This window comes from Oryctolagus cuniculus, chromosome 6 (assembly GCF_964237555.1).
Source record: "Oryctolagus cuniculus chromosome 6, mOryCun1.1, whole genome shotgun sequence".
NCBI lineage: Eukaryota > Metazoa > Chordata > Mammalia > Lagomorpha > Leporidae > Oryctolagus > Oryctolagus cuniculus.
In genome coordinates this window covers 127,859,624-127,870,493 of record NC_091437.1, presented here as the reverse complement: position 1 = coordinate 127,870,493, position 10,870 = coordinate 127,859,624, and the positions used below count along the sequence as shown (strand labels likewise).

Sequence of the window (10,870 nt, the reverse complement as noted above, 5' to 3'; positions counted from 1 at the left end):
TCTTCCCTGTCCTCTTGGAAGCACCAAAATCCTCAGGGTAGCTGCTGCAATAGAGCCCCTGCCCGTCCCTGCAGCCCCTCCCATCGTCATTACAGTAACTTGGTCCACCTCCGCCATGGTGACCTTTCTTGAAGGTCATCCCTCTCTCGTGGCGTATACACCTACTGTCCTGTCCGCTCGAACTGGAACTTCCCACTGTCCATCTGTCTGACTGGCTTAGTCCCTCAGGCACTCTTCAAACTCTCCTCTTGTATGATGCTGAGGGAGCCCCCGCTGGCCCCCAGACATTCCCAGGGCTCTACACACCCTTCCTCAGGCACAATTTGTTTCTCCAACTGGACTACGGGCCGGGAGGGGAGGGACCGTGTCAACTTCTGCTCACTTTTAGATAGCTAACACAAGGCCTGGCACACAGCAGGTGGCTTATGTTTATTTGCTGAACTATCAAATGAGTACATTAAAAAAAAAAAATGAACAGAATGAGGGCGGAGGCGTCAGAAATGCCTTCCAGGCTTGTAGGGTGGCAGACTCCAGGTGCACTGGGACAAGGAACTCTGGAAGAAGAGTCGGTGTGAGGGACCTGGTGGATAGGAGATGACACCTTGAAAGGGACGCATGTGGAGAAGCCTGTCAACAGATTGGGTCTGGAACTCGAGGGAGTACAGGGTCACAGAGATAAATTAGGGAGCCATGGGTGGTGGGAACCCTGGGAGTGGGCAAGCTCACCCAGGATGAAAGAGGAGGCCAACTTTGAGGAAAAACAAGTGGGAATGGGGAAGCAGTAGAGACAGGCTTGCAGGAGGCGTGATCACAGAGGCAAGATCCCTGTCCACCGGGAGACCACAGCACTGTTCCCAGCGGCTCCACCTGCCCCAGGCGTGGCGCAGGAAGCCCCTTCTGTGCAGGTGACGTGTCTTAGGGAAGAAAAGCAGAGTCCCTGGGCCCCTTGACTTATTGGGAGGACTCAGACTTGAATATCACCCTGCTACAGACAAACGCTGATGTCTTTCCAGATCGATTCCACCCAGCTCTGAGCGGTGGGCTCCGCTAGTGGGGGTGGGCTCCGCTAATGGTGGTGTGCCTACCCTCCCCAGAGAGATAATCGCAGGTGTGGTGCAGTTATCCAGCTCCCAGGGATCAACTTCTGAACACTTATTTCCACTCCAATTCCATCCCTGTGCAAATGTCAGCAAAGGTTGAGACGGGCAAGCTCTCCGTTTTCAACTGCTAAATACACAGGTCCAGGAGCTTCAATACACACATCTGTATTTGTGTGGCACATTATTAAGATGGTGATAGCTGTATTTCAACTAGGGCTCTTCCTTTATCCCATCTTCCCAGTGAGTTCCCTCTTCATTACCAAGCACATTCTCATCATTTCAAGTGACAGAATCCAGTAGTATCTCCGTGAAAGACCAGATGGAAACGTGATCTATTCGTGTCAGACAGTGTTGAAATTCATCAGAACCTGCTAACCCATAAGAATGATCTATAGGGGCTGGTGTTGTGGCACAGCAGGTTAAGCTACCCCCTGTGACACCAGTATACCATATGAGCACCAGTTCCAGTCCAAGCTGCTCCTCTCCACTTCCAATCCGGCTCCCTGCTAACACACCTGGGAAAGCAGTAGAAGATGGCCCAAGTCCTTGGGCCCCTGCACCCATGTGGGAGACCCGGATGGAACTCCAGGTTCCTGGCTTTGGCTTGGCCCAGCCCTGCCCTTTACGGCCATTTGAAGAGTGAAGCAGTAGATGGAAGATTGCTCTCATTCTCATGGTCTTTGTAGTTTTATCTTTCAAATAAATAAGTCTATTTTTTCAAAGAGTGATCTATGCAACTGAAAACCATTAAACATAGTGAAATTAGCCAGTACCAAAAAAAAAAAAATGTCATACGTGGTAACTAATGGAGTATTTAAAAGGTAATGTAGAGGAGTGAAATGGATATTTTGAGATTCAATGATTGTTTACAGCGCTTGTCTCTACTTTGAGGAATAGTGATTTTTTCTGAATCCTATTTGATGAACTCTTTACTTACTGTAGTGTTACTCTTATGAGTATAAAGGAAACTGAAATTAGATCTTTGTAAAAGTGAAGAGTGAGAATAGGAGATGGGGTGGAAGAAGGGCGGAGTGAGGGCGGACGGGAGGGTTAGGTGGGAAGTATCACTGTGTTCCTACATTTGTATATATGAAAGGCATGAAGTTTGTATAGCTTAAATAAAATTTTAAAAAAAATTTTGAAAAATAAAAAAGTAAGAAAGAAACTTTGCTGGGAGCACCATCCGAGGGGCAGTGAAGGGAAGCAGTGGGACGAATGGGAACCACAGGCAGATCCCACACTGCGCTCAAGCAGTCCTCGGGGAGATGGAACCGAGTGGTCCTCCAGGGTCACTTCACCTTGCAGCAAGCTGTCAGGGCCTTTGTTTTGTTCTGCTTTAACTTTCATTTGTTTTTGTGCTGGGTCCCCGGCACTGGCAGAGCTAAGGGCCAACGATGGTCCCCGTGCCTCTTGCATCAGATGGGACAGCTGCAGGTAAGGTGATTCAGGAGGCCAGCATCACAGATATACCCTCCAGGGCTGCCACTGACGGGCGAGGGGTCCAGCTTCCACCTTCAGCACCAGAGCCCGTATCGCAGCGCCAGTTTGAGTCTCGTCTCTTCTGCTTCCCGTCCAGCTCCCTGCTAATGTGCCAGGGAAAGCAGCAGAAGATGGCCCATGAACTTGGGCCTCTGCCACCCATGAGGGAGACCCAGATGGCGCTTCTGGCTCCTGACTTCAGCCTGGCCCAGCCCCAGCCATTGTGGCTATTTGGGGAGTGTGTCAGAGGATGGAAGATCTTTCCCTTTGTCTCTTCCTCTGATACTGCTCTAGCAGCTGCTGGATCAAAGCAAGTGCTCAAATATTAAAATTATACACACAGTGTGTCCTCAACTCTGTTACAAAGAATCTACAAGAGAAATACCCTAAAAAATTACCTGTAGTTACCCAAGCAGTAGAACTATAGATGACTTTGTAGACTCACAATTTTTTCTTTTTCTTTTTCTTTTTTTCTTTTTTTTTTTTTTTTGACAGGCAGCGTGGACAGTGAGAGAGAGAGACAGAGAGAAAGGTCTTCCTTTTGCCGTTGGTTCACCCTCCAATGGCTGCCGCGGCCGGCACACTGCGTCCAGTGCACCACGCTGATCCGATGGCAGGAGCCAGGTACTTATCCTGGTCTCCACGCTGATCCGATGGCAGGAGCCAGGTACTTCTCCTGGTCTCCCATGGGGTGCAGGGCCCAAGTACTTGGGCCATCCTCCACTGCACTCCCTGGCCACAGCAGAGAGCTGGCCTGGAAGAGGGGCAACCGGACAGAATCCAGCGCCCCGACCGGGACTAGAACACGGTGTGCCAGCGCCGCTAGGCGGAGGATTAGCCTAGTGAGCCACGGCACCGGCCTGTAGACTCACAATTTTGGATAAGGTCTTTCAATGACGGTGTTGCTAGTTTTGTAAGGAGACACTTTCCAATACTGTTCTGTCCATCACACTGTCCGCTTTGCACTGAATCCCAGAAGCCATCTCTGGTCCCAGAACCTAGGCGGTCTTCAGCTCTGAGCAGGCCACTGGGGAAGTCAGCCTGCAATGGACAGCCAGTGCTTGGCCCACCCAGCATGCACAGCACCGTGTTCCCCTCTCCCAGTCCTGTCTGGCACCTATAGGAACTACAAATAAAGTTGCCTCTCTGCAGGGCAGGCATGTGACCCCAGCCGGCCCTAGGAGCTTGATCGTGCCTTAGCCCTGGTAATCCTGCTTCCTTGTCTCCTGTTTAGAATGGAAGTGCACACGGGTGGCTGGCCTCCCCACTGCGTGTTGGCAGTATGTAACTTGCTTTTGACTTTATAAGGTCCATAGCTAAGAGAGTTTGCCTTGAGCCTCAGATGAGACTATAGACTTTTAAATTAATGCCCAACTGAGTTAAGACTTTGGGACTTTGGGGATGCAATCAGTTGTATATTGTATGAGAAAAGAAGTGAATTTTGGGCAGCCAAGGGTGGAACATCATGCGTACAGCAAGATTTGTCTCCCCAAAACTAATGCAGCTTTTAAAACTATCCTCTGCTGCTTTCCCAGTTGCGTTGGCAGGAAGCTGACTTGGGCATGGGATGGCCGAGGCTTGAACAGGTGCTTTTACGGGATACCAACATGGGCAGGTGGTGGCCCAGCATGCCCCACGCCACAATACTGTCCTTGCTTAAACTGTTCGTGATTTATTTGATTAAGGAGGGACACTTGTTCTAACGATGGCATGGGTGGTGCCCGTGGGAGGTCTTTGGTACACTGGGCGCATGCCTTCGGAGAGGGGTTCCTGGGAGGGGTTTGAGTGGCTTCCTTTCTTTCCTTTCTTTCTTTCCTTCCTTCCTTCTCTTCCCCTTCCTTCCTTCCTTCTTTCTTTTTTTTATTTATTATTATTTTTTTTTTGACAGGCAGAGTGGACAGTGAGAGAGAGAGAGAGAGAGAGAAAGGTCTTCCTTCGCCATTGGTTCACCCTCCAATGGCCGCCGCAGCCGGCACACTGCGGCCAGCGCACCGCACTGACTGATGGCAGGAGCCAGCTACTTATCCTGGGCTCCCATGGGGTGCAGGGCCCAAGCACTTGGGCCATCCTCCACTGCACTCCCAGGCCACAGCAGAGAGCTGGCCTGGAAGAGGGGCAACCGGGACAGAAACCGGCGCCCCGACCGGGACTAGAACCCGGTGTGCCGGTGCCACTAGGTGGAGGATTAGCCTAGTGAGCCGCGGCGCCGGCTTCCTTCCTTCCTTCCTTCCTTCCTTCCTTCCTTCCTTCCTTCCTTCCTTTCCTTCCTTCCTTCCTTCCTTCCTTCCTTCCTTCCTTCCTTCCTTCCTTTCTTTCTCTTTCTTTCTTTCTTTCTTTCTTTCTTTCTTTCTTTCTTTCTTTCTTTCTTTCTTTCTTTTTCTTTCTTTCTCTCTCTCTCTTTCTCTCTTTCTCTTTCTCTCTCTCTCTTTCTTTCTTTCTTTCTTTCTTTCTTTGATTTATTTATTTATTTGAAAGGCAGAGCTACAGAGAGGCAGAGGTAGAGAGAGAGAGGTCTTCCATCCACTGGTTCACTCCCCAGATGGCCGCAATGGCTGGAGCTGGGCCAATCTGAAGCCAGAAGCCAGGAGCTTCTTCTGGGTCTCCCATGTGGGTGCGGGGGCCCTAGCATTTGGGCCATCTTCTGTTGCTTTCCCAGGCCATAGCAGAGAGCTGGATTGGAAGTGGAGCAGCCGGGTCTTGAACCAGAGCCCATATGGGATGCCGGCACAGCAGGTGGTGGCCTTACCTAGCTATGCCACAGCACTGGCCCCTTGAGTGTTTTTCATTGGGAGTTTGGCCCAGCTTCTCCCTCCCCTCCCTGGCTCACTCAGCACAGCTGGCCATCATCAGACGCTGGACTACAGGGCTGCCCAATCCTGTAACCTCAAACTGTAAGCTGAAATAAACCTTTTCTTTCCCAAAGAAACTTCTCTCGGGTGTTTTAGGTAAAGGAACGAAAAGTGGACTAGTACAGAAAATTGGCACCAAGGAGTGGGGTTGCTGCTATGAAGTAGAGGAGCTTCTGGTGCCGGTTTGCCCGGAAAGTCTGGAGCAGCTGGAGGACAGAGAAAGCCCAGGCTGTTGTAGGCTGAGTGTTTTGGACAGTTTTGCTGGGGGCTGAAGACCAGAATGCTGGTAGAGGTGTGGGCAGCATAGGCCATGCAGGGGAAGCTTCAGATAGAAACCAGCGTCACCTTGGGGAAGGGTTAGAGACCTCCCATGTCACATGCTAGCGTGGAACCTGGCCATCCCGGGTCCCCGTCCCGAGGGTCTATGGGACACTGAACTCCAACATGGTGGACTGTGTTGTCTGGTGCAGCCAAGTGTTCCGGCAATAGCCGTGTGTTTATGGTTGTACTCAGTGTGTTCTATAGTGTGACTCCAGGGTGGAGGGGACAGAACAGAAAGTTCTGGAAAATTGGCCGCTTAGTCAGAAGGAATGAAAAGGTGGCTTGGGGTTTGGGACAGGAAACGGCCATTGAGAAGCCACTGGCAACAAAAGTCCAGGCAAGAGGCAGTCCTGTGTTAATGAGGAAGACCCTGAAGGCTTCTCAGAGATCTCCCAGGCTGGCTGGCCGCTCCTGCTGTCACAGGCTCATCGGAGGCTTAGAAATGGAAAGTTATTTCCAAGGTCTTCCAGGGCAGAAGGAACGCTAAACATCCTTGGTGTGTTCACTGGACGCTTACAGAATTTCTGCAAGAGGTAGGGGATCGTGGCAGCTTCTAAAGAAGCTGGCCACATAACCCAGGCTCCCACGAATCTGAGGCCAGATAAGCTTCTGGAGACATCTGTGGTAGACGCTCTTGTTTTCCTGTACGCAAAGCATTTCAGGTGTGGGACAACAAACCATGGTGAGCAGGGTAGCAGGTTTAAGGAGGGAGGGCACCATCAGAATGGATGGGCACCTCTCCAAATGTTCCAGAGAGAGTGCCAGTCATTCAGACTGGGGTAAGCAAGGTTACAACGTTCAATGGAGAGAGTGCACCTGCCAGGCCCACTGAGAGCTGACAGCACCGGCTGCCTGCAGCCTGGGGCTTACAAGGGAAGAGGGTTCGGGTCTTCCCTCTCTTTCTCCCCCTTCCCTGCCTCTTCTCCTGGTCAAAGGCTTTGCCGGCTGTGAACTAGGTAAGATTTCTCCCAAGGTTTTATTACCCAGTGTTATCAGACTGGGTAGCCCTGTTGGGCTAGACAGAGAGGATTCTCCTGGGGTACTTTCCTTGAGGGGAAGGCTATAAAGTCACTGGGGTATGGGCAGGACTTTATAGTGTCAAATTCTGAGCTTCATATGTTTCTTAACCATGAATCATGAAGTCAATTTTATCTTAAAGAAAAACAGGAACCCTTGAGACCTCTATAAAAACAAACTCTTTTTTTCCTTACTGACTACTAAAAGTAAAGAATGTAGGGGCAGCATCCCATATGGCGCCGGTTCGAGTCCCGGCTGCTCCACTTCTGATCCAGCTCCCTGCTAAGGCCTGAGATACCACTAGAAGATGGCCCAAGTGCTTGGGCCCCTGCACCCATGTGGGAGACCTGGAAGAAGCTCCTGGATCCTGGCTTCGGATCAGTACAGCTCTGGCCACTGTGGCTCTCTAGGGAGTGAACCAGTGGGTGGAAGACTCTGCCTCTGCCTCTCCCTCTCTGTAACTCTGCCTTTCAAATAAATAAATAATTCCTGAAAAAAAAAAGTTTAAGGACATCTCCCTCAATTTAAAGAAATTATCTGTTAAAGAAAAATTATTTTTATTAGGTTCTATAATTAATATAGGAATTACCTTTTTTGTGCACTGTGAGTGGCAAAACCACACTCCAAGTTTGAAATATGTCCGTGCTCTGTGGCTCTACTTGTAAATATGCTTGGTGTATTATTGTCTTGAATAAATATTCAGTATCACAAAAAAGATTCTGGGGTGGGCACTGTGGCGTAGTGGGTAAAGCCGCCACCTGCAGTGCCAGCATCCCATATGGGCATATGGGCGCCGGTTCGAGTCCTGGCTGCTCCACTTCTGATCCAGCTCTCTGCTACGGCCTGGGAAAGCAGGTTCTGGGCTGCTTCCAAGGCTGCTAGGGGTTGCTGTTTTCCATAGGCCTCTTTCACACACACGGGCTAATTTCTGTCTTCCTACCAAACTTTAGCATTTGAGTGTTTAATTATAAAGAGAAGGCTAAAGAGGAAGAGGGGTTCCAACACAGGAAGCTACAGTCCAGACAACAGGCTCCTAGGAGAGCAGTCCAGCTACCAGTGTCCTGTGACCTCAGGACTAACCCAGGGCTTTGGGTGTGGGAAGCTGGGTCATTGACACAAGGGATTTGACCCACCGTTAGGGGCATCGGAGCTGGGGTTGCCCTCAGCTCCAAAGGGAGAGGACCCACAGGGCCCCGGAACTTGGGTGGCTCCCAGCACCCATAGAATCATCACGCCCCTGGGTGACCCTGGATGTCACAGGTAGGAACATTAATTTTTCTGATTCATGTGGGAGTTCTGGAAGTGGCTGTTGGAACACCTGGAAGGCAATAGCTCTGTCCTCGGAGGGAATGCACTGGGCAGGTGCAGCAGCCAACAAGGCTGCCCCTCGGGAGGTTCCGGGACCGGCTCCAAGACCCCAGACCCTCAAAGCAAGCTATTTATTGCCTGTTTGCTTCTTTAGGATGAGGTTGGCACCCACGGCTACCTCACAGCCTCACCCATTTTGGGATATTTTATGGGAGGCCCTTTCTCACTTCTGGCATCCTTTTTTTATTTTTATTTATTTTTATTTTTATTTTTTGACAGGCAGAGTGGACAGTGAGAGAGAGAGACAGAGAGGAAGGTCTTCCTTTTGCTGTTGGTTCACCCTCCAATGACCGCCACGGCCGGCACGCTGCGGCCAGCACATCGCGCTGATCCGAAGCCAGGAGCCAGGTGCTTATCCTGGTCTCCCATGGGGTGCAGGGCCCAAGCACTTGGGCCATCCTCCACTGCACTCCCTCGCCACAGCAGAGAGCTGGCCTGGAAGAGGGGCAACCGGGACAGAATCCGGCGCCCTGACCGAGACTAGAACCTGGTGTGCTGGTGCCGCAAGGTGGAGGATTAGCCTATTGAGCCGCGGCACCGGCCCCTGGCATCCTCTTAATTCAGGTCAGGAGCAGAAGACTGACCACATATGGCAACAAGATTCTCCTGGTGCCAGGTTCCAAAAATCACAAACAACTGATCTCCCTAGGAGACCTAGTTCTCTTCAGAACCTGGAGGGGGGACTGTCCTAAATGGCCCGGACGCCCTCGGGTGCTATTTAGCACCCCAGCTGCGGTTAGATTACAGGGATTTCCAGCTTGGTACATCTGTCAAGAATTAAACCTCTTCCCTTCCAGTCTTCACAGGCACGCCCGCCCGGAGGAAAATCCTGCCAAGTCTGTGAGCCCAATGAGGACCTCATGTTTATCTTCAAAGGCTAAAAGATAAGTAGATATTGCATTTTGCCACACACTCCTCCCTAGGGAGGGGCATTAAGGCTGAGGCTCTTTCCAGCTGACACCTTTTCCTACTCGTTGTCCTGAGAAGCTACTATTGGCGGGAACAGCCCCCTGTAAACTTTTCCACCATAATGAGAGAAACTCTTACTACATACCATGAAGTTGTTTTAAGAAACCTGTCTGTTGGCGTGGGGGACTTGGCCCAGGAAGCACACAAACTACTCCTGTCTTTAGATTCCCAAGCTAAAGTGTTCATGAGCCACCTACAAGCCCTAGATCACCTGCTGACAGGACAAGATGGAAATGTGGAGTGAGCGATAAAGCTTGCCAGGCTTATGTTCACAACAGTGGGCTGATAGACAAAGATAGCCAAAGGCTCTATGCTCAAGCCAAGTGGTCCCACGATTTTGGTAAGGGAAGTCCCCCCAGCTTCCACCATCTGGGAAAAAGTGCTCTCCTTCTCAGGCATGGCTCTTACTCTTGGTCCTTCTTTGCCTGATTGTCAAATCTGTCTCCTCTAGAATTTGGTTTCTTGCAGAAATGCTGATGAAGCAGGCATTCCACCCTTTGCCAATGAGTGGTGTGGAACCTCTAGCTCCATACATGGTCCCTCTAGATCAGAGAGCAAGGGATTTTTGTTCCCTTGCACGAACAACGCCCTGACACAGCAGAAAGGAGTTACAGAATAATGAACATCACTCCTCAACCTCCCCTAAAGAGTAAAGAACAAAAATCTAAGGGTGGAGACGACGTATGCGGGGAGGCAGTGAGGAGCCGAGGGCTGCCAGCGTCCGCAGGACAGCCCTGCAGGCACCGCCCCAAACCCCGCCCCCTTCCATGTAGCTGTTGGGCTGGTGCCCGCCAGAAATATCCAACGTGGCTGCAGGCTCTGCACACCGACGGCCTTCATGCAACTGAACGGTTAAAATTGCATTGTTGGCCGGCGCCGCGGCTCAATAGGCTAATCCTCCTCCTTGCGGCTCCGGCACACCGGGTTCTAGTCCCGGTCAGGGCACCAGATTCTGTCCCGGTTGCCTCTCTTCCAGGCCAGCTCTCTGCTGTGGCCCGGGAGTGCAGTGGAGGATGGCCCAAGTGCTTGGGCCCTGCACCCCATGGGAGACCAGGATAAGTACTTGGCTCCTGCCATCAGATCAGCGTGGTGCGCCGGCTGCAGCGCACCGGCCATGGCGGCCATTGGAGGGTGAGCCAATGGCAAAAGGAAGACCTTTCTCTCTGTCTCTCTCTCTCTCACTGTCCACTCTGTCAAAAAAAATAATAATAATAAAATTGCATTGTTTCCCTCCTGGGGGTTTCCTAATTTAGTGCCCTGTTCCTTTCCTGTTTTTTTTTTTTTTTTTTTTTTTTTTTTTTTTTTTTTTTTTTTTTTAACAGAGTGGATAGTGAGAGGGAGAGACAGAGAGAAAGGTCTTCCTTTGCCGTTGGTTCACCCTCCAATGGCCGCCACAGCTGGCGCGCTGTGGCCGGTGCACCGCACTGATCCGAAGGCAGGAGCCAGGTGCTTCTCCTGGTCTCCCATGGGGTGCAGGGCCCAAGCACTTGGGCCATCCTCCACTGCACTCCTGGGCCACAGCAGAGAGCTGGCCTGGAAGAGGGGCAACCGGGACAGAATCCGGCGCCCCGACCGAGACTAGGACCCGGTGTGCTGGCGCCGCTAGGTGGAAGATTAGCCTATTGAGCCGGGGCGCCGGCCTTCCCTGTTTTTTTTTTTTTTTTTTTTTTTTTAAATATTTATTTATTTATTTGAAAGTCAGAGTTACACAGAGAGAGAAAGGCAGAGAGAGAGGTCTTCCATCTGCTGGTTCACTCCCTAATTGGC

General features: G+C 51.1%; 1 long non-coding RNA gene across 1 annotated transcript in view; it reads left to right on the top strand.

The window, feature by feature from the left end:
• The window catches only part of LOC127490744 (uncharacterized), a 32,746-nt gene extending 23,586 nt beyond the window's left edge, over positions 1–9,160 (top strand). Inside the window, exon 3 of the long non-coding RNA XR_007919128.2 lies at positions 8,932–9,160. This is a non-coding gene — a long non-coding RNA (uncharacterized lncRNA). The remainder of the gene's footprint in view (positions 1–8,931) is intronic.
• Positions 9,161–10,870: the final 1,710 nt, after the last annotated feature.